Below are 24533 nucleotides of genomic sequence, written 5' to 3'. Positions count from 1 at the left end.
GTATGGACCTATAAAACTGTAGCACCGATTTCAGTTTTTTTATACCATCCACCATATGGAGGGTATAATTAAATTTGTCATTCCGTTTGTAACACATCGAAATATTCGTCGGAGGCCCTATAAAGTATATATATATTTTTGATCAGCATAAAATTCTATGTCCGTCTGTTCGTCAAGATACAGATCGCAATTTTAAAGATAGAGAGTCAATATGTGGTACAGAAGTTTTTATTACTTGCAGGATGGTTGGTATTGAAAATGGGATATATCGGTCCACGTTTTGATATAGCCCCCATAGAACGGTACCTCCCGATTTTCGGTATTTTTAAGGTTTTAGCTTCATTATCCTAACAAAATGGCTGAAATTTGGTACGTAGTCTTCTCTAGGGGTATAAAACATTCACCCAGAATTTTGTCGGTATCGGTCCACGCCTTCATATAGCCTCCATAGAACGGTACCTCCCGATTTTCGGTATTTTGAATGTTTTAGCTTCATTATCACACCGAAATGGTCTAGGTTGGTGGTATAAAACTTTCCCCCAGAACTTTGTCGGTATCGGTCCATGCCTTCATATAGCCCCATAGAACGGTACCTCCCGATTTTCGGTATTTTTAACGTTGTGGCCTCAATATTCCAATGAAATGGAAATTTTTGTATTTAGACTTCGTTGGGGGTACTCAAACTTCCCCTTTAAATTTGTCGGTATAGCCCCAAGCCTTCAGTTAGCCCCCATGGAAATATACCTCCCGATTTTCCGTATTTTGAAGGTTGTGGCTTCAATATTCCACCAAAATGGCTGAAATTTGGTATTTAGTCTTCACTGTGATATAAAACTGATCGCCAGAAATTTGTCTGTACAGGTCCACGCTTCGTCGGTATAGGTTCACGTTTCGATATAGCCTCCTTAGAACGGTACCTCCCGATCTTCGTAATACTGAAGATTGTGACGTCAATGTCTCACCGAAATGGCTGAAATTCGTTATTTAGTCTTCCAAGAGTTATAAAATATTCCAGAAGAGTATTATCAGTATAGGTCCACGTCTTCTATATCCACATAGAAGCGTACTTCCTGATTTTCGGTATTTTTTAAGTTTTAGCCACATTCTCTTACCGAAATATAGGAAATTTGGTATTTAGTCTTCTTTGAGTCTAAAAACTTTCCGTCAGAAATTTGTCGGTACAGAATCGACGTATTGAAATAGCCCCCATAACCGGTGCCTCACATTGTTTTACAGAAATTGTGGAAATTTAGTATTAAGTCTTTAATGTTACTTTAATACAAATTGTGGTAGAGGGTATAACAAGTTCGGCCCGGCCGAACTTAACGTCGTTCTTACCTGTTAGTTTTTATCTACATTTTCCTTCAAGATTGGATGCCATTTGGAATTTACGGTTTCCAGTGGTTAAAAACTTCTCTACCAAAAATTGTGGACATTGGCCAACGTTGTGGTATAGCCCCTAAATAAAAGTGCCGCCCATTGTTAAAAAAAAAATTGTTCCGCAACATCCCATACGGGACAAGGGAGACTTCTCTCATATCAGTGAGTTTATCGCCGAGTCTGAACGGCGTGTCCTACGACACCACTTGTAGAGAGTTTTACATTGCAGAAATACTCAGGAAATGTCGCCAACATTACTGAGGGGTATTTTGCCACCATTGAAAATTTGATGTTGCCTAGTCGGGGAATCGGACCCACGACCTACTGCGTGCAAGACGGGTTTGCATACCATTGCACCACGGTGGCACCCACCCGCCCGTTGTTATCTGATTGAATTAGCTAAGTGTCGGCATTTGGGGTACACAGTGCTCAAAAAAAATCTACACCTAAAATTGTGAAAATTAAATTCAGAATATTTCATGGTGGAAGGTATAAAAGTTCGACCTTTTTAATTGTTCCAATTGATACGATTAGTCAAGATTGTGCCGAAATATTAAGCTTCGAGAGAAAATCCCAATAAAATGAAATTTTACGCTTCTTGGTGTGGGGTTCCGAGTTCTGCATTTTTAGGGTTTACCCCAAAGCCTTTAGGTCGAGCTGTAGTGCATCAATTTTTTTCGAGAGGAAACCCCAATGCAATGAGATTTTACGCTTCTTGGTGTAGGGTTCCGAGTTCCGTATTTGTAGGGTTTAACCAAAAGCCTTTAGGTCGAGCTGTAGTGCATCAAAATTTTTTTTACCCATCCCAAGTGTTCCTTCTCTAATTCGTAATGTTATCTGCAACGCAGATTTGCTCTTCCTGGCGTATACTATTACTTCCGTTTTTGTCGGATTTGTCTCAATACCATTATGATGATATCAAATACTTACTTACTTAGCTGGTCCATTACAGAACATTTGTTCCCTAAGCCGAACTAATAAAAGATCTCCAATTTTCTGTGTTTGTTGATTCGCTTTCTGGAATACAATGAACGGAAACAAACAAAACGATTCCCGTACCAATCACACAAAGCCACAAACTTTTCAGCTTCTTTGAATCGTTTCATTCTCACAACCAAAACAAAAACACAAACTTTTCAATGTAAAAAGATGGAAACCGTACGATTGCGGAAATGTAACTTCGGTTATGCTTTGCCGAGTTGTTTCATTCACCACCGAAACAAGAAGTATTTTTGGGAAACGTTTGCCGTGCGTATTGTCAATGACACACTCAGACACACACACATGTGATTGCTTAACAACCCTATAAGATAGCATCCACAGTGAATTTTATCAACCACCAATCAGCATACCACAGTGAATTTTATCAACCACCAAACGTTTTTGATTTATTCACATGTGTTTAATACTATTCCGTTTTCTATCTGCTCTTGTGGAGTTGAGTACTTTTCGCTTTTCGTTTTGTTCGCACTCACGAATATAAACAAAACAAAACTAAACAGCGAGCTCGGCCAACGAGGGTTATGTTTTGTTTGGTATTGTTCCTATGGAAAATACGAAACGAAACGATTGGAAATGTTATTTAAAGTATTTTTACGTACTCTGCTGGAATACCTCATATTTTCATTTCTTCATCCACTTGTTTCTTCCATCTAAGCTTAGACCTTCCAATTCTGCGTGCACCGCCATGTGGGACGAATTTCTACGCCGTTTTTTGCGGGTTCATCATCGCTCGTTCTTATGATATGGCCTAGCCAACGCAAGCGTTGCAACTCGATATGTGTATTTATACTGATGTAGTATGGTAATGGTATGCACACCCGCCTTGCACACATAAGGTCGTGGGTTCGATTCCCCGGCCAGACAACATCAAAACATTTTTCAACGGTGGCAAAATACCCCTCAGTAATGTTGGCGACATTTCCTGAGTATTTCAGCCATGTAAAACTTCTCTACAAAAGAGGTGTCTTAGACACGCCGTTCGGACTCGGCGATAAACTGTAGGTCCCATATCATTGAGTTAATATGAATCGGGGTGCACTCATTGATATGAGAGAAGTCTCCCTTGTCCCTTATGGGATGTTTGTGGAACAATTATTATAGTTGTATAGCAGATACAATTCTTCATTCAATTCTTCTATAGATTCGCTATTAAAAGAAGTTAGTGACAAGTGTCTTCTTGCTGACCTTATTGTATTAATTGTTATCTGCTAGCCATCTGTTTGTTCCACCATTTCGGTTAAGACCTTCTCCCACGGTTGGTGATTTGACAAGAGTTCTTATAGAATGTCAGGGCGGTTTTGATAAGAAGTGTAAACAATTATACTGTGCAACATTTTAAAGCTAATTTCGTGGAAACAATACCTAATGTGGTCTTTATGAAAGTACAGACCTAGTAGGCAAAAACCATATTCGGGGTTTGTTTTGCTAGATCGGGTTCGGATTGTGCTTAAATATTGACTTTTTAAAACAAATCGGGGCTATATCTTTGAAACCAATACGAATATTTGAAGAAGAAAATATTTGGAAAAAAATGAACACGAATAACCTCATTTATTACCTCAAATTTTATAATACATCTAAAAATACCGTAATTTGTATAAGTTTCGCAGGGTATCTCCAAAACGGTTACATATTTCTTAATGATATCTTTGGGGAAAATATTTGCTGGAATGTAATACACATCTCTTCAGAACATATCATTGTTGTAAAATGCCTCTATCGCTATGTTTCTAGCCTATTTTTTCAACGACAATTTGATAAATATATCGATAATGCATTGCAATTTCAAATATGAGAGGAAGCGGCCTATGTGAACATTGTTTGAAATATGTTTTGTAGGAAATATGGTATGAAATACCGCCTAAACAACATGAAATAAGTGTTTTACAGTTTCAGAATGTACTGAGGAATTACTGAGCACATTATTTGAATTTTTTTTTTTGCGGAAGGTTACTTCGTTCAGCTCTTAATAGTTTGGTTGTCACTGACCATATTTCTAGAAATTATGTAAACTTTCCTATTATCAATTTTGATGCGCTAGGTGCAGTTTTTCCTAGTTCGGCTACACTTAAGTTCTACTACTTTAGGACTACAATATTGCTGAAGATCGCAAAACAAAATTCTTATTAGTTTCTGAGATAAAGCCCGGATCAATGGAAAAACGATCGTTTTAGCCCAGTATAGATGAGGCCATAAAATCCAAACAGGATCTAAAAACACAAAATCCAACTAGGAGTTTTGTAGTCTCAATATGAACTTTCAGATAATGCACACTAGATGGTGTTTGTATTTTAAGTGTTGCAAAGTGTTATGGTCGCCCAGTCTAAAGCCCTCACCTTATTGAATTTTTCCCAATCTGTTTTCATGGGATTCCTATAGGGTCTCAGTTTCACTACATTTGGAGAAATTTAGAAAAATATCATCTTGTGATCCGATAACCATCACTTTATGGATATCCTTCAGTTCCTAATATCTGAGTTGTTATTAGAGTTAAAACCTCAATTTTTCCGTTTGAAGTCTGCCGCTTAGGTAATTTAACTTATTCGTATTCATAAAAGTAGGGTTCCTACATATTAGATATCGAAAAGAAAGTTAGTAGTAGTTCATTAGTATCAGCTTTGAAATAATGTAGATTAAACTGTACAAAATTGAGATCTTACTACCTTTTGACGGATTTGGAGTCATGTCTCTGCTAATCCAAAATTCTGAATCCACTCGAATTCTTTAGTAGGCTTCTCTATAACAATTCCGATAACAAGTTCATCAAAAAAGTATTTACATTTCCTCGATTACACACCTGAATACGATGGTATGCATCTATTGTGACCAGTACTAGGGAGTAGGTAAGGAAAGTGCATTTTTATTGATTTGAGCTTTGCCGCTGGGTACCGTTTAAAGCTTAAAGTCCTACTGAGCAAAAGAAAAGAGAAATAGGAAAGGAACAAGCTGTTGTTGCCAGTACAATCAGCGCAAGAGAATAATGGATGTTATTGTTTCCACTACGCTTACCAGCTCAGCTATACCTGATTATTTCGAAAGTAACACGGTCTCATCCGACAGCAGTTCGGATAGTCCTTGGGAGGATCACAATGCAGCTTCATTACAAGAAGCCTTGTTAAAGGTTCAAAGCTTTCATCAGCAGCTGTGTGCCAAAAGCTTTCTCATGTCAGTTAGGAATCCACCAGACCATCTGCAAAGAGTAATTGGTAAGCACACTACATCCGAAGAAGTTGAGCATGCAAATTGGCCACAAACACAGTGAATTTAATGACAGTCCGTGGTATTCAACGATGAATCTATAGTAACTACATTTGATGCGCTCAAATTGAAAGAAGGAGAAGTTCAAAGAATTGCTGAAAAGCTGCAGAATGTGTTTGATATGTTCAATTTGTTGGAATCAATCCCAGCAAAATAAATTGGAAGTAGTGCAATGTGGACTAGTTCTGTAACGGCATGTTTTGATGCAGTTCTACCGGAGTCATGAAAAAGGCACTCCAGTCCTCACATTTTAACCGCATTTGGATGCAATCCAAAGAATCATATTCACTTGTCACATTTTAACAACATCCGGATGCAGTTCAGCGGAGTCGTGAAAAAGGCACTCCAATTCCTCACAATTTAACAGCATCAGGATGCAGTCCAAACGGAGTCGTGAAATAGGCACTCCGTTCGCTACATTTTATTAGCTGTTGTTAGAGATCCCTACATGTACATAAATCAGTTTGTACATCTCTACAGGCAGCGGCATACATTTTCCAATAAGAGATAAGCGTGTTAACATTTTCAAACATTTGTTAATACAAACTAAATAATATTTCATTTGTGAATATTTTTCCGGTAACTCAAGAGAAGAAAATTTCCGAATGGAGTGCTGTTGGAGTACATGTCGAAATCTTAACTGGTGATGGGAAGACAACCCATTTAGCAAATGAAGCAAAAACAGTTCAGCTTGGAACAAATGGAGAGCGAAGGAAAAACGCATGTTTGCGATTTAATTCAATGGAGGATTTTCATAATTTGTGTTAATGTAATAAAGTTCTTAATATTTTGTTTTACACAAATAATGAATTTTATTTGTTCTGGCATATTTTGTAATGGCTTGCACAATTTCCGCAGAATGCCTGTATCAAAACACGTGCTTTGGACTGCCTCCTATTCTACCCCAAAGGGTTAGTTAAAATGCAATGCAAAAGGGTCAGTTAAAATGCAGTGGCAGAGGGTCAGTTAAAATGCAGTGCCAAAGGGTCAGTTAAAATGCAGTGCAATGGAGTGCCTCTTTCCGTAGTCACGCTCTTGTAAAAATCATGAGTGAAAATGCATAATTTGATGCACTTCCAGATCACTTGTACATATCATTTAACTGTCTCTTTGGAGGCAAACTTTTTGCTGGGAATTGTGATAATTGTTGCCAATACAACAAGCTTGAATATAAGCTAAATGGCAAGCGTTGTAGTTCTACTGCGCTGGTTCGCATTTTTCGCACTGTCATGGACCGGCCACAATTTCCAATACAGACCTTCTGCAACTCACTTCATGAGATCCGATTGAAATGGAAATAAAAAGCGCAACTGGAGTTGGATAGATCATATCCAGCAAAAAGTTTGCCTCCAAAGAGGCAGTTAAATGATATGTACAAGTGATCTGGAAGTGCATCAAATTATGCATTTTCACTCATGATTTTTACAAGAGCGTGACTACGGAAAGAGGCACTCCTACAGGAATTCTGCGGAAATTGTGCAAGCCATTGCAAAATATTCCAGAACAAATAAAATGCATTTATTATTTGTGTAAAACAAAAGTATTAAGAACTTTATTAGATTAACACAAATTATGAAAATTCTCCATTGAATTCAATCGCAAACATGCGTGTTTCCTCCGCTCTCCATTTGTTCCAAGCTGAACTGTTTTTGCTTTATTTGCTAAATGGGTTGTCTTCCCATCACCAGTTAAGATTTCGACATGTACTCCAACAGCACTCCATTCGGAAATTTTCTTCTCGTGACTTACCGGAAAAATGTTCACAAATGAAATATTATTTAGTTTGTATTAACAAATGTTTGAAAATGTTAACACGCTTATCTCTTATTGGAAAATGTATGCCGCTGCCTGTAGAGATGTACAAACTGATTTATGTACATGTAGGGATCTCTAACAACTGCTAATAATATGTAGCGAACGGAGTGCCTTTTTCACGACTCCGCTTGGACTGCATCCGGATGCTGTTAAATTGTGAGAAATTGGAGTACCTTTTTCACGACTCCGTTGAACTGCATCCGGATGTTATTGAAATGTGACAAGTGGATGTGATTCTTTGGATTGCATCCAAATGCGGTTAAAATGTGAGGACTGAGGAGTGCCTTTTTCACGACTCCGGTTGAACTGCATCAAAACATGCCGTGACAGAACTAGTCCATATTGCACTACTTCCAATTTATATTGCTGGGTACGCTTAGAAAAGTAGACCACTAAAAAAGGACTTTATGTCCCCATGGTACAAGGCGCAAATGACATCGTATGCTTCCAAACATAGATAAGAACTGTACAAGCAGAAAGCAAAAACTTTGCCACATGGCCTGAAATACCAAAAATTGCACTAGATAGGCAAGGTTGAAGCCTAATACTTTCCGCAATATGTTCCGAAGGAAAGTGCATATGTATGTTTGTATTCTGACATTCCATGCTGCAGGTAAAAACGTAGTCATACTAAGTAGTGACCAAGCCAATTGACATGCCGATTTTTCAGAAATTGAAAACGAACCGGGTTGGTGGCATTGAGATTCCAAATCCAAAGCCTGACTCAGTATATTACAGATGTCGTGCTAGTCGTTGGCTTTGGGCATCGAATAACTGCTGAGATATTTTTTCGAATTAATACTTTTCTTTTAGCCTACCAAAAAGCAAAAACTTTGCCACATGGCCTGAAATACCAAAAATTGCACTAGATAGGCAAGGTTGAAGCCTAATACTTTCCGCAATATGTTCCGAAGGAAAGTGCATATGTATGTTTGTATTCTGACATTCCATGCTGCAGGTAAAAACGTAGTCATACTAAGTAGTGACCAAGCCAATTGACATGCCGATTTTTCAGAAATTGAAAACGAACCGGGTTGGTGGCATTGAGATTCCAAATCCAAAGCCTGACTCAGTATATTACAGATGTCGTGCTAGTCGTTGGCTTTGGGCATCGAATAACTGCTGAGATATTTTTTCGAATTAATACTTTTCTTTTAGCCTACCATTCTATGGTTACCTCACAAATTATCAATCAACATAACCTGTGCACTAGGGATATAACTTTTTGCACTTTTTTGCAGATATCGAAAATACCACCACATAGCCGTGTAGAGCATGAAAAACTATTATGAAATAAGGTGTAATTTGTTCGCTATCGCGAAAAAAGTTTCCGCACCAAATGCATTGAAGTTCAGTAATGCATTTTTTAATTTTATCTGTTATAACAACATATTTGTTTTTCATTAAAATTTTTATTTTTTTGTAGTGTAATTTCAAATCATTATCAAAGCGTTCTGGACCAATTTGATCTCAAATCGCGCCATTTCGGAGCATATTAGGAATTTTTGACACTATTGCAATTTTTGGTTTTTCTTTATAAACTCGTGCATTTTATGTTTATATTTTTTGTACCTATCGGACAAGAGAATATGGTGTCATTTGCAACAAATTCGCGAAAGTTACAGACCGTTTTTAATGACTTTGCCTGTGAGAAATTTATTTTTGTCTATAAATATTTATTCAAACAAAGCAAATTTAAAATTATAAGTAGAAAAAATACCAAAAGGGTTTTAGTAATTGCGGTCGGTGCTGAAACTTTTTTCATCGAATCGATCTTAGAAACGCGTTTTCATTATTAGGACAAAATTCCCCACATGGTACTGTTGTTGTATTTTTGTAGAAAACGAATACAATTCTCACAGGCAAGGTCAACAAAAACAGTCTGTAACTTTCGCGAATTCGTTGCTAATGACCCCAAATTCTCTTGTCCGATAGGTACAAAAAATATAAACATAAAATGCACGAGTTTATAAAGAAAAACCAAAAATTGCAATAGTGTCAAAAATTCCTAATATGCTCCGAAATGGCGCGATTTGAGATCAAATTGGTCCAGAACGCTTTGATAATGATTTGAAATTACACTACAAAAAAATAAAAATTTTAATGAAAAACAAATATGTTGTTATAACAGATAAAATTAAAAAATGCATTTCTGAACTTCCATGCATTTGGTGCGGAAACTTTTTTCGCGATAGAGAAAAATTGACACCGCATTTCATAATAGTTTTCCATGCTCTACACGGCTATGTGGTGGTATTTTTTTGGTTATAGCCCTACTGTGCACTTCTTTCAATTAGTTGCCTTGTTGTCGTACAACGTGACATTTATAAAATAATATTTTGTCATGTCCTATACACTCATTTTAATGTGTTCGACGAGGCCATTATTCAACATTGCTAGGATTTTTCTTAGTTCCGACATTTGACCCGTTGCAGTTTTATTTACAAGGGCATGACTTTGAAGTTTAGAGGTGGCTCCCCAGTATGCACTAAGTATCGAAAAGAGGAACTTAATCTCGTATGTTTGTTATTGAAAATGTGTAATTAATGACCAGTTGTTGTGTACCTTTATAAAACCTATCGTAATACATAAGACTATCAGTAAATAATACAGGATATGCAACTCTTTCGACTGACTAAATACTTTAATGCTATTAATTTTACAACACTGTCAGCTTTAACATTTTAATATTCACTACCTTTCTTGAAATCAATTAAATCTGTTACCATTCTAATTGACCGTAAAATAATAAAACTAAACTAAGAATTTATTTCTATGCAACTAAATCAAGTTTTCCATATCGAAATGCAACAGCAGAATGACACACGTTTGGGGGGGAGAACAATAACAAAACAAATCATAGCCGTCGTCTGGTTGGTAAAGTTTACCGATGATTCATCATTGTTTACATTTGGTTAAAACAGCCGGTATAACGAAAACCCCAGTAATACCACCACCAGCGCCACCAACCAACCACATGTTGGTTAAAATTCATAGACAGACTCCATTCGTGCAAAATAGCAAAAAACATAGAAAAAAATTGGAAAAAGCGCCAACAAAAAATAAAAAACAAACAAAATTTACGTTAAATGTTGATTGTCATTTGGCGCGCGCAATCATACTTCCATACAGCTGCGACCATATAAACAACCATTCTATTGCTGTATGAACTGAAAACAACACCACCGAAACTGTGATATCAATACGAGTCACTTGTAAAAAATATATATGTACGAAAAATCAAAATACACAATGCTACAGTTTAAAGGGTAATTAATAAATATTTCGATTGTCATGAACACAACCTTTTCCAACTCATGGACTAATTCGCAAGTATTTAGCAGAGGTAAGTAATTAAATTACACCTAAACACGTCGCTTTGGGTCTTGGCCTATAAAAGGACATCGATATTGCCAACCACAGCTAGACTTAAAAGCCTACCTTGACAGCTGTCATTCTGTGCTTGGATGGAATGCCAGGGAAACAGCATTGCTGAACAGATAGACTACAGAAACTTCTGCACCCTTGACGAGGAGCACCCTACCTGTACAGCAGCATCCTGCTTTAACTCCCCTCAGCGCTAATATAGTTGCGAATGCTTCCAAGCCACCTGCCTATCAGAATAAAACTCGAACTCTTCCGAAGTAATAGGCTCCTCTGAAGAAGCAACATTTGTCACTTTTAACAACAAATAATTACTCAGGCAGTAAAAAATTTATGCCAACCGGCCGCATAAAAACGATAAGCGCAAACCTCCCGTCTGAAGCCTAGAAATTGGCCAACCAAAGTGATGCTATTAGAAAAGAAAACCTTTTCGACACCAGAATTCAAGATCTCAATAAAGAGATGTCGAGATTTTCGAACCATAAAAGAGATCTAAGATCTATCAGATCTTGGTATTAAAGACTTTGGAGAACGATTCGCAACATCTCAAATACAATATGGACCCACAATATAAAAAACCTTCGCCGACATAACACCAGGCTTTTTATCCCCCTCCAACATTAGTTGTGTCGCTGCTCTATGATTGAAGTCCATGACATGTAGGAGATCGGAAAAATAGTCCCTGTACCAAACCCAGGCAATCCCACTAACATGAGTAGCTCCTACCACCCAATCACGTTACTATCACAAGTGGTGAAGACTCTCGAGGTCATACTACTGGCGAACATCACTGAACCTTGCCGAACGCCAACATGGCGTTAGAGCTGGAAGAAGTATGACTACAGCCCTCAGTGAAGTTACTACAAGAATCACAAAACGACTAAATAGCAAGAAACCACATAAGATGTTAACCTACAAAACTGTCTCTCTTATATTCACCCAAATCCAAATTTAGTATCATTTGTTACTTTTCCTATCTCCAACATTATTCAGTATTACAAGTTTTAGGTTTCCAGCTCTATCCGTTCACCCAAAACCTTATTGTATCAAATATAGTACCGATGATCTGTCAGTCAGTCAGCCTTAATAACTTTAAATGAAAACCGCTTTCACCTGGGAAGTTTTTGCGGATTCTGAAACTATAACGATTATAGATGAGAACAAGTAAAAAAGTATTTGTCGGCTTTGCCGACAAAGGTATACCCTCAGCATGTGCGCATTTAAACGTTCATATATTGACAATATCGAATCTAATACCACCCAAGCAGATTTTGTGGCCCTTTTTGGAAGTATGAACTTAGCGACAAACAAATATACATATTTGGTTTGAAGCTCAGAAGTGTTGCGGAGGATGTACTGGAAGGAATGGACCGACATTGTTCATTTTGGAAGTGAATCTTACCGGTACCGGAAGGCGGGCACCGATAGTGTCTATCTTCAAACTTAGGCTTAGTTTGGACAGAATATTACGAAGGCCAAATTCAGGACCGAAAGCCTGATCCGGTCGAGAGTTATTGTACGAAAGGTGCCATAGGAGTTCTTATAGGTTTCAAGCTATTTTCTCAGGAAGTCTAAACTTGCCCCTGAAAAAACTTGCACCGTCGCAATGTTGTTACTATAAAGATAAAAGCGATTCGAGAGCAAGCCTTAAACTGCATTTTCCGAAATTGTATGTGGGTGGTACCTGGAGGAGTTGACATATATAGTCCATATTTCTATTTCTGCGATACATAGATCAGGTTCGATCTATGTATCGTAGAAATATTACGATGTGCAAAGTATGGACCAAATTCTTTACTGTCTTCAAGAGTTATTGTGCGCACAAATTTTCCCAACATTTTCGAACTTTTATGAGGGAGGTACCTAAAGGAATGGAACGGTATGGCTCATATTCGGACATAAACTAAGCTCGGACAAAATATAACGATAGCCAAATTGTGGACCGAATCGGCGGATCCGTTCGAGATTTGTCGTGCGCACCAACCACTCACATGGTGCCATAGGGGATTTTTACCCCTTTCGGGCTATTTTCTCAGGAAGTATGGGCTTGCCCCTGATAAAACTTATACCGTTGTAATGGGGGGCAGTGAATAAAAAATGATAAAAAATTAAAGCGTTTTCGATATTTTTTCCGATATTGGGATGTACCCGAGTGAGTGGACCGATAGAGTCCATATTGGAACCTCATCTATGTCTGGTAGAAATTTCACAATTTGAAAAGTATGGACCAAATCGGTAACTCCCTTCAAGAGTTATCGTACGCACAAATTTTCTGAACATTTTCGAACTTTTGTGGGGTAGGTAGCTGATGGAGTGAATCGATATGGCTCATTTTCGAACTTAAACTACGTTTGGACTAAATATTACGAAAGCCAAATTTTGGACCAAATCGGTTCATCAGTTCGAGAGTTATTGTGCGCTCCAGCTAGACAGACGGACGGACATGACTAAATCAACTCCAAATTGTCTGAAACGGATTTCGTACAAACATACTTTGGGTCTAAAACCATTATTTCGATGAGGCACATTTTGCCCGTATGAAAGTGTATATAACTCTCTATCAGTGACACTCGTTCCAAATTTCAGCGTTCTAGCTCTTCCGGTTTGCCTAATACAATGGGTATCGTATTTAGTACATTTTGGTACTTTTCGTACCCATCTAGAACGAATTTCCAAAAACCCAACTTTATCTCACCCGCAATCACAATTTCAAGCTGCCAGCTTGAGCCGTTTCGTCTGGGCGATGATCTGTCAGTCAGTCAGCCTTAATAACTTTAACCGAATGAGAATTAATGAAAACCGCTTTCACCTGGGAAGTTTTTGCGGATTCTGAAACTATAACGTTTATAGATGAGAACAAGTAAAAAAGTATTAGTCGCGCTTTGCCGACAAAGGTATACCCTCAGCATGTGCGAATTTAAACGTTCATCTATTGACAATATGGAATCTAATACCACCCACGCAGATTTTGTGGCCCTTTTTGGAAGTATGAACTTAGCGACAAACAAATATACATATTTGGTTTGAAGCTCAGAAGTGTTGCGGAGGATGTACTGGAAGGAATGGACCGATATTGTTCATTTTGGAAGTGAATCTTACCGGTACCGGAAGGCGGGCACCGATAGAGTCCATCTTCAAGGCTTAGTTTGGACAGAATATTACGAAGGCCAATTTCAGGACCGAAAGCCTGATCCGGTCGAGAGTTATTGTACGAAAGGTGCCATAGGAGTTCTTACAGCTTTCAAGCTATTTTCTCAGGAAGTATAAACTTGCCCCTGAAAAAACTTGCACCGTCGCAATGGTGTTACAATAAAGATAAAAGCGATTCGAGAGCATGCCTTAAACTGCATTTTCCGAAATTGTATGTGGGTGGTACCTGGAGGAGTTGACATATATATACCATATTTCTATACATAGATCAGGTTCGATCTATGTATCGTAGAAATATTACGATGTGCAAAGTATGGACCAAATTCTTTACTGTCTTCAAGAGTTATTGTGCGCACAAATTTTCCCAACATTTTCGAACTTTTATGAGGGAGGTACCTAAAGGAATGGAACGATATGGCTCATATTCGGACATAAACTAAGCTCGGACAAAATATAACGATGGCCAAATTTTGGACCGAATCGGCAGATCCGTTCAAGATTTGTCGTGCGCTCCAACCACTCACATGGTGCCATAGGGGATTTTTACCCCTTTCGGGCTATTTTCTCAGGAAGTATGGGCTTGCCCCTGATAAAACTTATACCGTTGTAATGAGGGGCAGTGAATTAAAAAATTATAAAAAATTAAAGCGTTTTCGATATTTTTTTCCGATATTGGGAGGTACAATTTTGAAGACATGGTAGGGTGATTGCTACAAGTTTCATAAAAGGGTATTCATTTTGTCAAATAATGTAGGAAAAATCAAATTTTAAGAAAAATTTCGGAAATTTTTCAATAAAAAATGGGTGGGGTCTGATCAGACTCATGTGTTACGAATGTGATATGTACATATGTCAAAAAATCCTTGTAGCTCCTTTTCTGGTGATCCTTTTGACTTCAAGTTTCCTTCATTTGAAAGGCAAGAAAATTTCATGAAGCTAGCTGGAATCTCAGGTTCATAGCTTTATCGTAACCCAGTTTAAAATACAAAATAAAATGAAAAAGGCCTGGCCAGACTCTGGTGTCCAACGGAGGGTTAAAAGAACGCTACTCATTATATTATATGATTACTGAGGTCCCAAAACTTTGGTAAAAAAGTTGTAAATTGTCGCGAAAAATAAAAAAGTATTAAAAAAATGATAGTTTGCAATATCTATATAAATAAAAATCAAATGTCGTTCGTCGGTAATGGCATCAGTTGAGAACGGCTGGACCGATTTCGATAATCTGTAAAATGTGCGCCATAACCCGACTTCTTATGCAAAGAAAAATTGATCACACCCACTTTTTTTATTTTTCAATGTTTATCTTTTCTACAAAAACTACTGAGCCGATTTTTCTGAAATTGTCAGGGAATGTACAGGGATGGTCCCCGGTTAAAATAGGCTAAAAATTCAGTTGAATTTCAGAAGGAGCGAATTAAGCTACAAAATTTACGGATTACTCTACAATCTAGGTACTTCTTTAGGGCCTAAAGACCCGACCACGCCTGTTTATACCCTACACCACACAGTGGTAAGGGGTATTATGTCTTTGTGCATTTGTATGTTACATACAAAAGGAAACGAAATAGACCCACAGTTCCTTTTGGGGATATACATATAATCACTTTCTGAGTCGATTTATGCGTGTCCGTCCGTCTGTCTGTCTGTCTGTCCATGTATTTTTGTTCGCAACATACAGGTCGCATTTTTTATCCGATTCAGCTGAAAATTGGGGACTACAACTTTTTTAGCCATAGAAAGAACGCTATTGCTTTTGGTGAAAATCGGTTCAGATTTGGATATAGCTCCCATATATATTTTCGCCCGATTTCACGTATTTGCTGCACCAAACACGCTATATACGTCCAATTTTGATGAAATTTTGAATGTGTGACTGAATTTTGTCTACAAATAAGTGTGCAAAATTATATTGAAATCAGTCCGGATTTGGATATAGCTCCAATATATATTTTCGGCCGATTTCACGTATTTTCTGTACCAAACACGCTATATTTTTCCGATTTCGATGAAATTTGGAATGTGTGGCTGAATTCGGTCTGGAAGTGTGTCAAAGTATATAGAAATCGGTTCAGATTTGGATATAGCTCCCATATATGAGTGGACCGATAGAGTCCATATTGGAACCTCATCTATGTCTGATAGAAATTTCACAATTTGAAAAGTATGGACCAAATCGGTTACTCCCTTCAAGAGTTATCGTACGCACAAATTTTCTGAACATTTTCGAACTTTTGTTGGGTAGGTAGCGATATGGCTCATTTTCGAACTTAAGCTAAGTTTGGACAGAATATGACGAAAGCCAAATTTTGAACCAAATCGGTTCATCCGTTCGAGAGTTATTGTGCGCACCAGCTAGACAGACGGACGGACATGACTAAATCAACTCCAAATTGTCTGAAACGGATTTCGTACAAACATACTTTGGTTCTAAAACCATTATTTCGATGAGGCACATTTTGCCCGTATGAAAGTGTATATACCCTCGTTAGCATAAATGCTGAGGGTATAAAAATCAAAAAACAAAACGGGTTTTATTTATTTTGGGTTTTCGCGATTTAAAGAAAATTTTCTAGCGAATAGAAGTTCAAGTCACATTTTTCGTTTTTGTTTTGTTAGTTTTTTTACGATTTTGCTTGAAAACGGAAAGTCTTATCGAAATAGGACTAGAGAAAATCTTATAGCTGTGAAAATTCTTTACAAGATTGGATTTTGTAATTTGTTCCTAGGTTGTACGATTTTATGATATATAAGAATAAGATGGGAAATTCAATCATGACATTGTTTTATAAGGAAGCGATACAGTCTCTGCATTGTCTCAATTTGAACTTCTATATCCCCAAAAATGCTAAAACCTACGAAAATGTCATAAAGGTCAATCTTGTAGAAATTTTTCACAGCTACAACATTCTTAATCCCATTTCGATAGGACTTGCGGTTTCCAAGCAAAATCAAGAAAACCTAAAACCTTTCCTGATTTTTCTCATCTATGAACATTGTAGTTGAGTACGAGTACCAATTCGCTCACTAGCATTTGGACGTGATCGCCTCCTTGATTAGGAGCGGAGTCTATCTAATCTCCTGCCTTTCTTTGGGTCAGACACCCGGTTGAAATACAAATTCACACTCGAGCCGAAGCTCTCCCGGCGATTTGGGTATTAACCACAGCCACCGCGATGCTCCCACAAGGGGGCCAACACCAACTGCCAGGCCAGATCCAAGGATTTGTGGGCACCAGGCACCCACTACCAGTTGGACTCCAAACAGCCTTGACTGGTGACCTCCTCCAATTCAGCCAGCGGAAAAACAAACAACACAGGACCATAAACAATTAATGTGCTGTCCTCACGGACTGCACAAATGGCCCACAGGGACCGCGGCAACGGACAACACAACACAAACAATGAACGAAGCCACCCTCACGAATGGCTGGCACGACATCCATACAAGGACACGACGCCGCACCAACACCAACTCCTCCAACTCTCCTCCGACACCAACACGCAAAAATGTAGAGATGACTATGTAAAGGAATTACCTCCACTAAGTCTAGTCCTTCTCCTAACAAACACTTGATCTGCAAAACTACTTAAACAACTTAAGGTCCGACTGTCTTCAAGTGCCCTACTTAAATCCCATGCCCTGTCAATAAGAGTCCCAGACTCAGGAAGTTCATCCTCTCGACCATAGATATTCCCAAGTACTTGACAATCGGAAAATAAAACTATCTGACCTAATGTCCACAGTTTTTATCTTAACATCGTGGACGAACGAGGTAAACAGTGAACCCGACATGCACATCCACGACATTCTAAAACTCTAAAATGTTAGCCGTCACTTTCGACAACATATACCTCTTTCGTAAACTTCCTAAGATGGTAGCTGGAAAGGTTGGTAGGTGGAACAAAATACAACAAATAAAAAAGGCGTTAAGTTCGGCCACGCAGAACCTGCACCACTACTAAATTTAAAAATTTCTTTCCTATCATTTATGAAGTTACTAAACTCTTCCGTCATTTCAAGGCTTTCTCCTAGCAGAAGTGGAATTTGGTAACTGAAAAATATCACTTTCTTTTGTTACAATCATCCTATTTGGACAACTTTTAAAAAGACGTAAAATCGGGTGGTACATTTATATGGAGTACACATATACCAAAATATGAACATATATTTATGCGAGGAGTTTTCTATGCACTGAGAATCCGAAATACCAAGTTACAGCCACTTCAGGCGGTTTCGCTTACCTCCCAATCTGAGAACCCGCTGTACGAAATCGAAGCAACTTCGGTCCGGAGGTTATATGGTGGTTATAACAAAATCAGGAGGGTCTATAAAATCTGTAGCCAAAAAAATTCTGGAGAACATTTTTGTGTCTCAAAGAAGGCCAAATACCGATTAGTAATAATGATAGCTTCAGCCTTTAAAGTACTGAATATCGGCAGGTACCTTCAAAATACCGAACATTTTGAGAAACCATTCTATGGGGGCTTCGTCAAAATGTGGACTGAAAAAGTTCATTTTCAATACCAAACATCCTAGGGGTCATATAAACTTCTGTATCAAATTATTAAGCTCTATCTCAAATGTAGCGAGCTGGATATCAACACACGGACGGACAAAATAACGACATAGAATTTTATGCTGAAAAAGAATACATATACATATGTGTACAAACAGAATGACAAAGTTTATTATGCCCTCCATATTATGGTGGAGGGTATAAAATGCATTTAGGCGGCAGCACATGGGGGAATGACAAAGAGTTCATATTGACTACGTGTAAAAGAAAAGGTCGCCCTTTATGAATTCTGCAGCACAAATTTAGTCTCCAGGAATCAATGGAGTGAATAACTACTGAGGTTCATTACAAAGCTCCCATAGAATACCTACATCGCGAATCACAAATTATTCCGCTAAGAACTCAGTGCACTTTGCTAGCCAAGCAACAAGTGATCAAATACAGTAAATTATATCACCTAAATCATACAAGTTGCAGCAGATTTCCCTCAGAGAGAAATGTTATAATAAAATTCTACTTTCGGAAAGTACCATGGAATAGGCATACACAAGGCTGGTAGATGATTCACCTCATCTTACGCGAGATGCATTGTTCACGGCGGAGATCTCCTAGCGCAGTCATTGAACATTGAAATAGCAAAAATTCCCACAAAGCCGAATTTTGGTGGAGAGCTAGGGTTTGCCATAAGAAGCAACGTCCTAAAGTCCCCACCAATCCCATGTGTGCAAAAAAAGTTATTCGGGGCCAAATGTCAAATTTTAAGGGTTTTTTAGTATTCGGATTTATTTTTTGAAAACGGTTGATCTAATCAAAAAGTGACTAAAGTAAATATTGTAGACAGAAAAATCATCTACAAGCTTTGTCTTTATACTTTTTATACCCTATGCCACAATGTGGAAAAGGGTATTATAAGTTTGTTTTGGTAAAAATTCATGTAACACCGCGAAATATTCGTCGGAGACCCCCAATGTGGTATACCAATCTTCATATCTCGACGAGATAAAGCGATTTTGAGATGTGTGTCCGTCCGTCCGTCCGCCTGTCTGTCCATTATAAATTGTAAACACGCTCCAGGCCGCAATTATGGACCGATCGTCACGAAATTTTTTATGGAGGTCGGGTTCAGTTCAGAATAGGTCCCTATTCTTATTGGTGTTGATCGTGAAATATTTAGCGGGTGAAATGGACCAAAAACATAATATTTATCCAATTTTCTAGCTGCTCTGTAAGTCTCAATAATAGTCCGATCAACGTAACTTTAAATAAGGTAGGAGTATATCACATAGGAGAAGCTTGCAATTTGAGATGGCGATCGGATAATATTTAGAGGGTTAAATGGACCAAAACTTTTGTGTGAAAATTGTGAAAATTTTTAATATACAGCTAATATCTTAATTCCTGGAAGTGACATTCCGGACAAGTGAGATATACTTGAAAGTGGAACGCTTGACCTTTCAATTGATGCCAATTATGTTGGTGTGCATGATCAGATAACAGAATTACAGCCTAATATATTCCGTTATTTGTTTGTATTGTAATAATAAACTCGCTAGAAGTCGCAACTATACATCAATAGTCACGAAATTTTGCACCGGGTAAGAGTATAGGTCGAAAAAGATGCCTACAATTTTGAATGATGATCTGATATTCGTTAGCGGGTGAAATGGACCATTACTTTTGTATGAAAAATATAAACATTTTATTTTGGTCGATATTTTAATTCCTTGAAGACATATATATTTCGCAAAGTAGCCTACATATCGTCGGTGTCATGCTTAAGTGTTCCATACGCCATTTTTGACTTTTTGAGATACAGGGTTTTCCGGTATGCTCTTTCTGAATTTCTAGTCGGCTTTCTCCTATCTGCTCTAGTTTCCGAGATATCCACACATCGACGGGAAAGCATAAACTTTTTTCAGTTATGAAATTAATATTTTAAAAACTTACAAGTTTGAAAACACATTTCAAAAACAAGTAAGCAAAGGCTATAGTCGGACCGGGCCGACCATGTGATACCCTACACCACAACCTGTAGGAATTAGCTATGTGCAACCGCCTTGCACGCTGAATGTCCGTGTTCGATTCCCATCGAATTGTCTACGGTGGCAAAATACCCCCTAGTAATGTTGACGATATTTCCTGTGTATATCAGCCATGAAAAACGTCTCTACAAGTGGCAACTTAGGACACGCCGTTCGGACTCGGCGATAAAAACTAGGTTACGTATCAATAACTTAATATGAATACATTGATATAAGAGAAGCCTCTCTTATCTTTACTGGGATGTTTGTGGAAAAATATATAAATTATACATTTCTAAATAATATTCGAAAATTGGAAAATTCACATTGATTAGACCCTCCTGCTACATCTTCAAATTGACTTTGAGTATCAGGTTCCTCTTTGGAATACACTTAAAATAAATACATATATACCACGCCATGTGGTATATTTCATAATTGGGGAAATTGGAAGTTTATTGAAGATCTATCGTCCAAAATTGTGCACTTGTACCTCACATATGCTTCGAAAATAGTTCATTGTGGCCATATATTGTGATATCTGAAATATATTTCATACCGGTAGAAATAGCTAACAATGAATAGAAATTCAAAAAATTTGCATGCAAACAAATTTATAAATCCCAAAATTATTCATATTCAATTAAACATCAAAGAAGGGAGTATAAGTCAGCGGCGCTAACGGTGATATACCTTTAGCCTCTAAAAATATATTTATTTTGTAACACGAGTTTGCTTCAAAATACGTGGGATCAATCATCAATCATCAAAAATCAATTTTAGTAAGCTAAATTCTAAGTTTTAGAAGTATTTGAGAATAATTTTTTCAAATTTGAAATTTTAGTTGGAGCCGGCAGGGGTTTTTGGAACTTCTGAACGATTATCTCAGGAAATATGACTTACCCCGGGAAAGGAACCAGAATACGGAACGTAAAAATAACCTTCTTCAAAAATAAAATAATAATCAAATAGATCCGATGCGGGTCTTCAAACTGCACTTTCCCAAATTTTGTGTGGAGGTGCTCGAAGGACGGACAGATATAGTCCATATTCCGACCTGACACATGACTGGATGAAATAATACGATGTGTAAAGTTTCGACCAATCAGAAAATCCCCTTGAGAGTTAACTTGCGGATTTCCGGCGCAAGTACAATCTGCTGAAAAAATTCATAACGATTCAAAGGGACTCTTAAATTTCCCTTTTCCGAATATTGTGTGGGAGGTACCCTAAGGACCGATATAGTCTTATCCGATCTATATCTGGAAGGAATAATAATATATGGAAAGTTTGGAGCAAATCGATTGCTCACTTCGCCAGTTATCGTTCACACAAATTTTCGAAAACAATTTTGAACCTTTTTGGGGGAGGTGTGGACCAACATCGCCTACATTCGAACTTAAACAAAGCTTGGGCAAAATATTACGAAGTATAAAATTTAGTTATAATCGGTAGATCCGTTCGAGAGTTAACGTGCGCACCAGCCAGCAAGACATTAAGAGAGACAGATGAACGGACAGGGCTAAATAACTCCAAATTGTCTGAAACTAATTTCGTCCAAATATACTTGGGGTCTAAAACCTATATTTCGATGAGACACATCTTTGGTCGTCTTTTGTTTGTTGCAATATTTGTATAAAAATCAAATTTGCCATCTGAACTGAAAATTTCTCTGTCATGATAGAGACAATTTGTAGCATGGGAGGAAATTGTGGTTCTTTACACAAAACACATTATATATCAGGCAGAAGGTGCGTTATCTAGCAGACACATTATTGCAATTTGCATCATTTTTCCATATGTAGGCTTCTTTGCCGGTATATGCCCTCCAGGAATGAAAATATGGACCAAAAATAAAATTTGTATATTTTTCATACAAAAGCAATGGTCTACGTCAACCGCTAAATAATATTAAATAATCATGCAAAATTATAGGCATTTTCTTCAACCTAAACTCTTACCTCGTGCAAAATTTCGTGACTATTGAGCTATAATTGCGACCTCTAGCGGGTTTATGATTACTCTACAAACAAAAAACTGGATATATTAGGCTGTAACTCTGTTATCTGATCACGTACATCAACATAATTGATATCAATTGAAAGGTCAAGAGATCGTCTTCCAAATATAACTCACGAGTGGGGAAGGTGTCTTTCAGGAACAAAGATATAAGCTGATTATTAAAAATTTTCACAATTTTCACACAAAAGTTGTGGTCCATTTAACCCTCTAAATATTATCTGATCGCCATCTCAAATTGCAAGCTTCTTCTTTGTCATATACTCTTACCTTATTTAAAATTTCGAGGCGATCGGACTATTATTGCGACCTACAGAGCAGCTACAAAATCTGATAAAAATTATGTTTTTGGTCCATTTCACCCGCTAAATATTTCACGATCATCACCAATCAAAATAGCGATCTATTCTGATGTGAAGCCGACATCCATACCAAATTTCGTGACGATCGGTCCATAATTGCGGCCTGGAGTTTGATTACAATTTATAATGGACAGACGGACACACGGACGGACGGACGGACACACATCTCAAAATCGCTTTCTCTCGCCGAGATATGAAGATTGGTATACCACATTGGGGGTCTCCGACGAATATTTCGCGGTGTTACATGAATTTTTCCCAAAACAAACTTATAATACCCTTTCCACATAGTGGTGTAGGGTATAATCAGAATTTTAATTTTTGATTTAGAAGTATTTAATTTATTGAGGCAAAGATGGTAAATTTGTTTGTCACTTTGTTCCATGTGATTTGCAATATTTCACATTTGTGTCATAAGTGCGGATATGGAACAAATCGACAAAAATTCTTTTTTTAAAAAAATCTTTATAACTTTTATATTCCAATACATATTCCTCTAAATTTTTGCAAATATATTCTATATACTATTATTAATATTTCAAGTCAGAAATATAAATATTTGCTTTAGTCAGCTCCACACAGTTGTGACACAAAACTTTAAAATGCGATTATCTCAAAACGAGCAAATGGCGTATGGAACACTTAAGCATGACACCGACGATATGGAAAAAAACTACTGACCTTTCCTCTGATGTAAATTCCAATAAAGTGTTTGTTAGATAACGGGCCTACTGCCTAATATATAATGGGTTCTGTGTAGAGAACCACATGTTTATCCCATGCTACATATTGTCTCTCCAAAAGTTTATGTAACACCACGAAATATTCGTCCCAGACCCCTTATTTGGTATGCCAAAATTCAAATCTCGACGAGAAAAAGCGATTTAGCGATGTGTGTCCGTCCATTAAAAATTGTAAACAAGCTTAAGGCCGCAATTATGGACCGATTTTTACGAATTTTTTAAGGAGGTTGGGTTCGGGCCAGAATATAAATGATTAGTTGTTGGTGATGATCGTGAAATGTTCAGGGGATAAAATGGACCAAAAACAAAATTTTAACCAATTTTGTAGCGGCTCTGTAGGTCAAAATAATAACCCGCAAAATTTTAAACAATGTTTGAGTTTATGATGAAGAAGAAGCGTACAAACCAACGTGAAGATCAGATAATACTTACCGGGTTAAATGGGCTGAAACTTTTGTGTGAAATTGGTAACATTTCAATAACGTAGTGGTTAAACAACGGAGGTAGTAGTACTGCATAAGTGGGTTTCATTCCATTTTAGTTTGTGTGAACTAAATTTTCCTTTCCTGTTACAAAAATGTCTTTGTCATGCTAGATAACTTTTTGGTTTTGGTCATAAGTATTATACATTACATCTCTGATATTTGATAATTAAATTTTCACAATCATGGAAAAGAAGTTCCGTGAAGAGCGATTGTCAGGGATAGTGGTATAGGGTATCCCATGGTCGGCTCCGTCCGACTATAGACTTTTCTTACTTGTTTTTCGTAGAATGAACCACTCTTGAGATACAGCTGTTCTAAAAAACACACAATTTGTATGCACATATAAGGGAAATATGCACATATTCAGACGAACCGGCTAAAATAACCAAAGTAAC

Source organism: Musca autumnalis, unplaced genomic scaffold (genome assembly GCF_047663935.1).
Source record: "Musca autumnalis isolate F117 unplaced genomic scaffold, ASM4766393v1 scaffold_2, whole genome shotgun sequence".
Classification (NCBI taxonomy): domain Eukaryota; kingdom Metazoa; phylum Arthropoda; class Insecta; order Diptera; family Muscidae; genus Musca; species Musca autumnalis.
The sequence above is the reverse complement of the archived record's forward strand: the minus strand, read 5'-3'. Positions refer to the sequence as shown.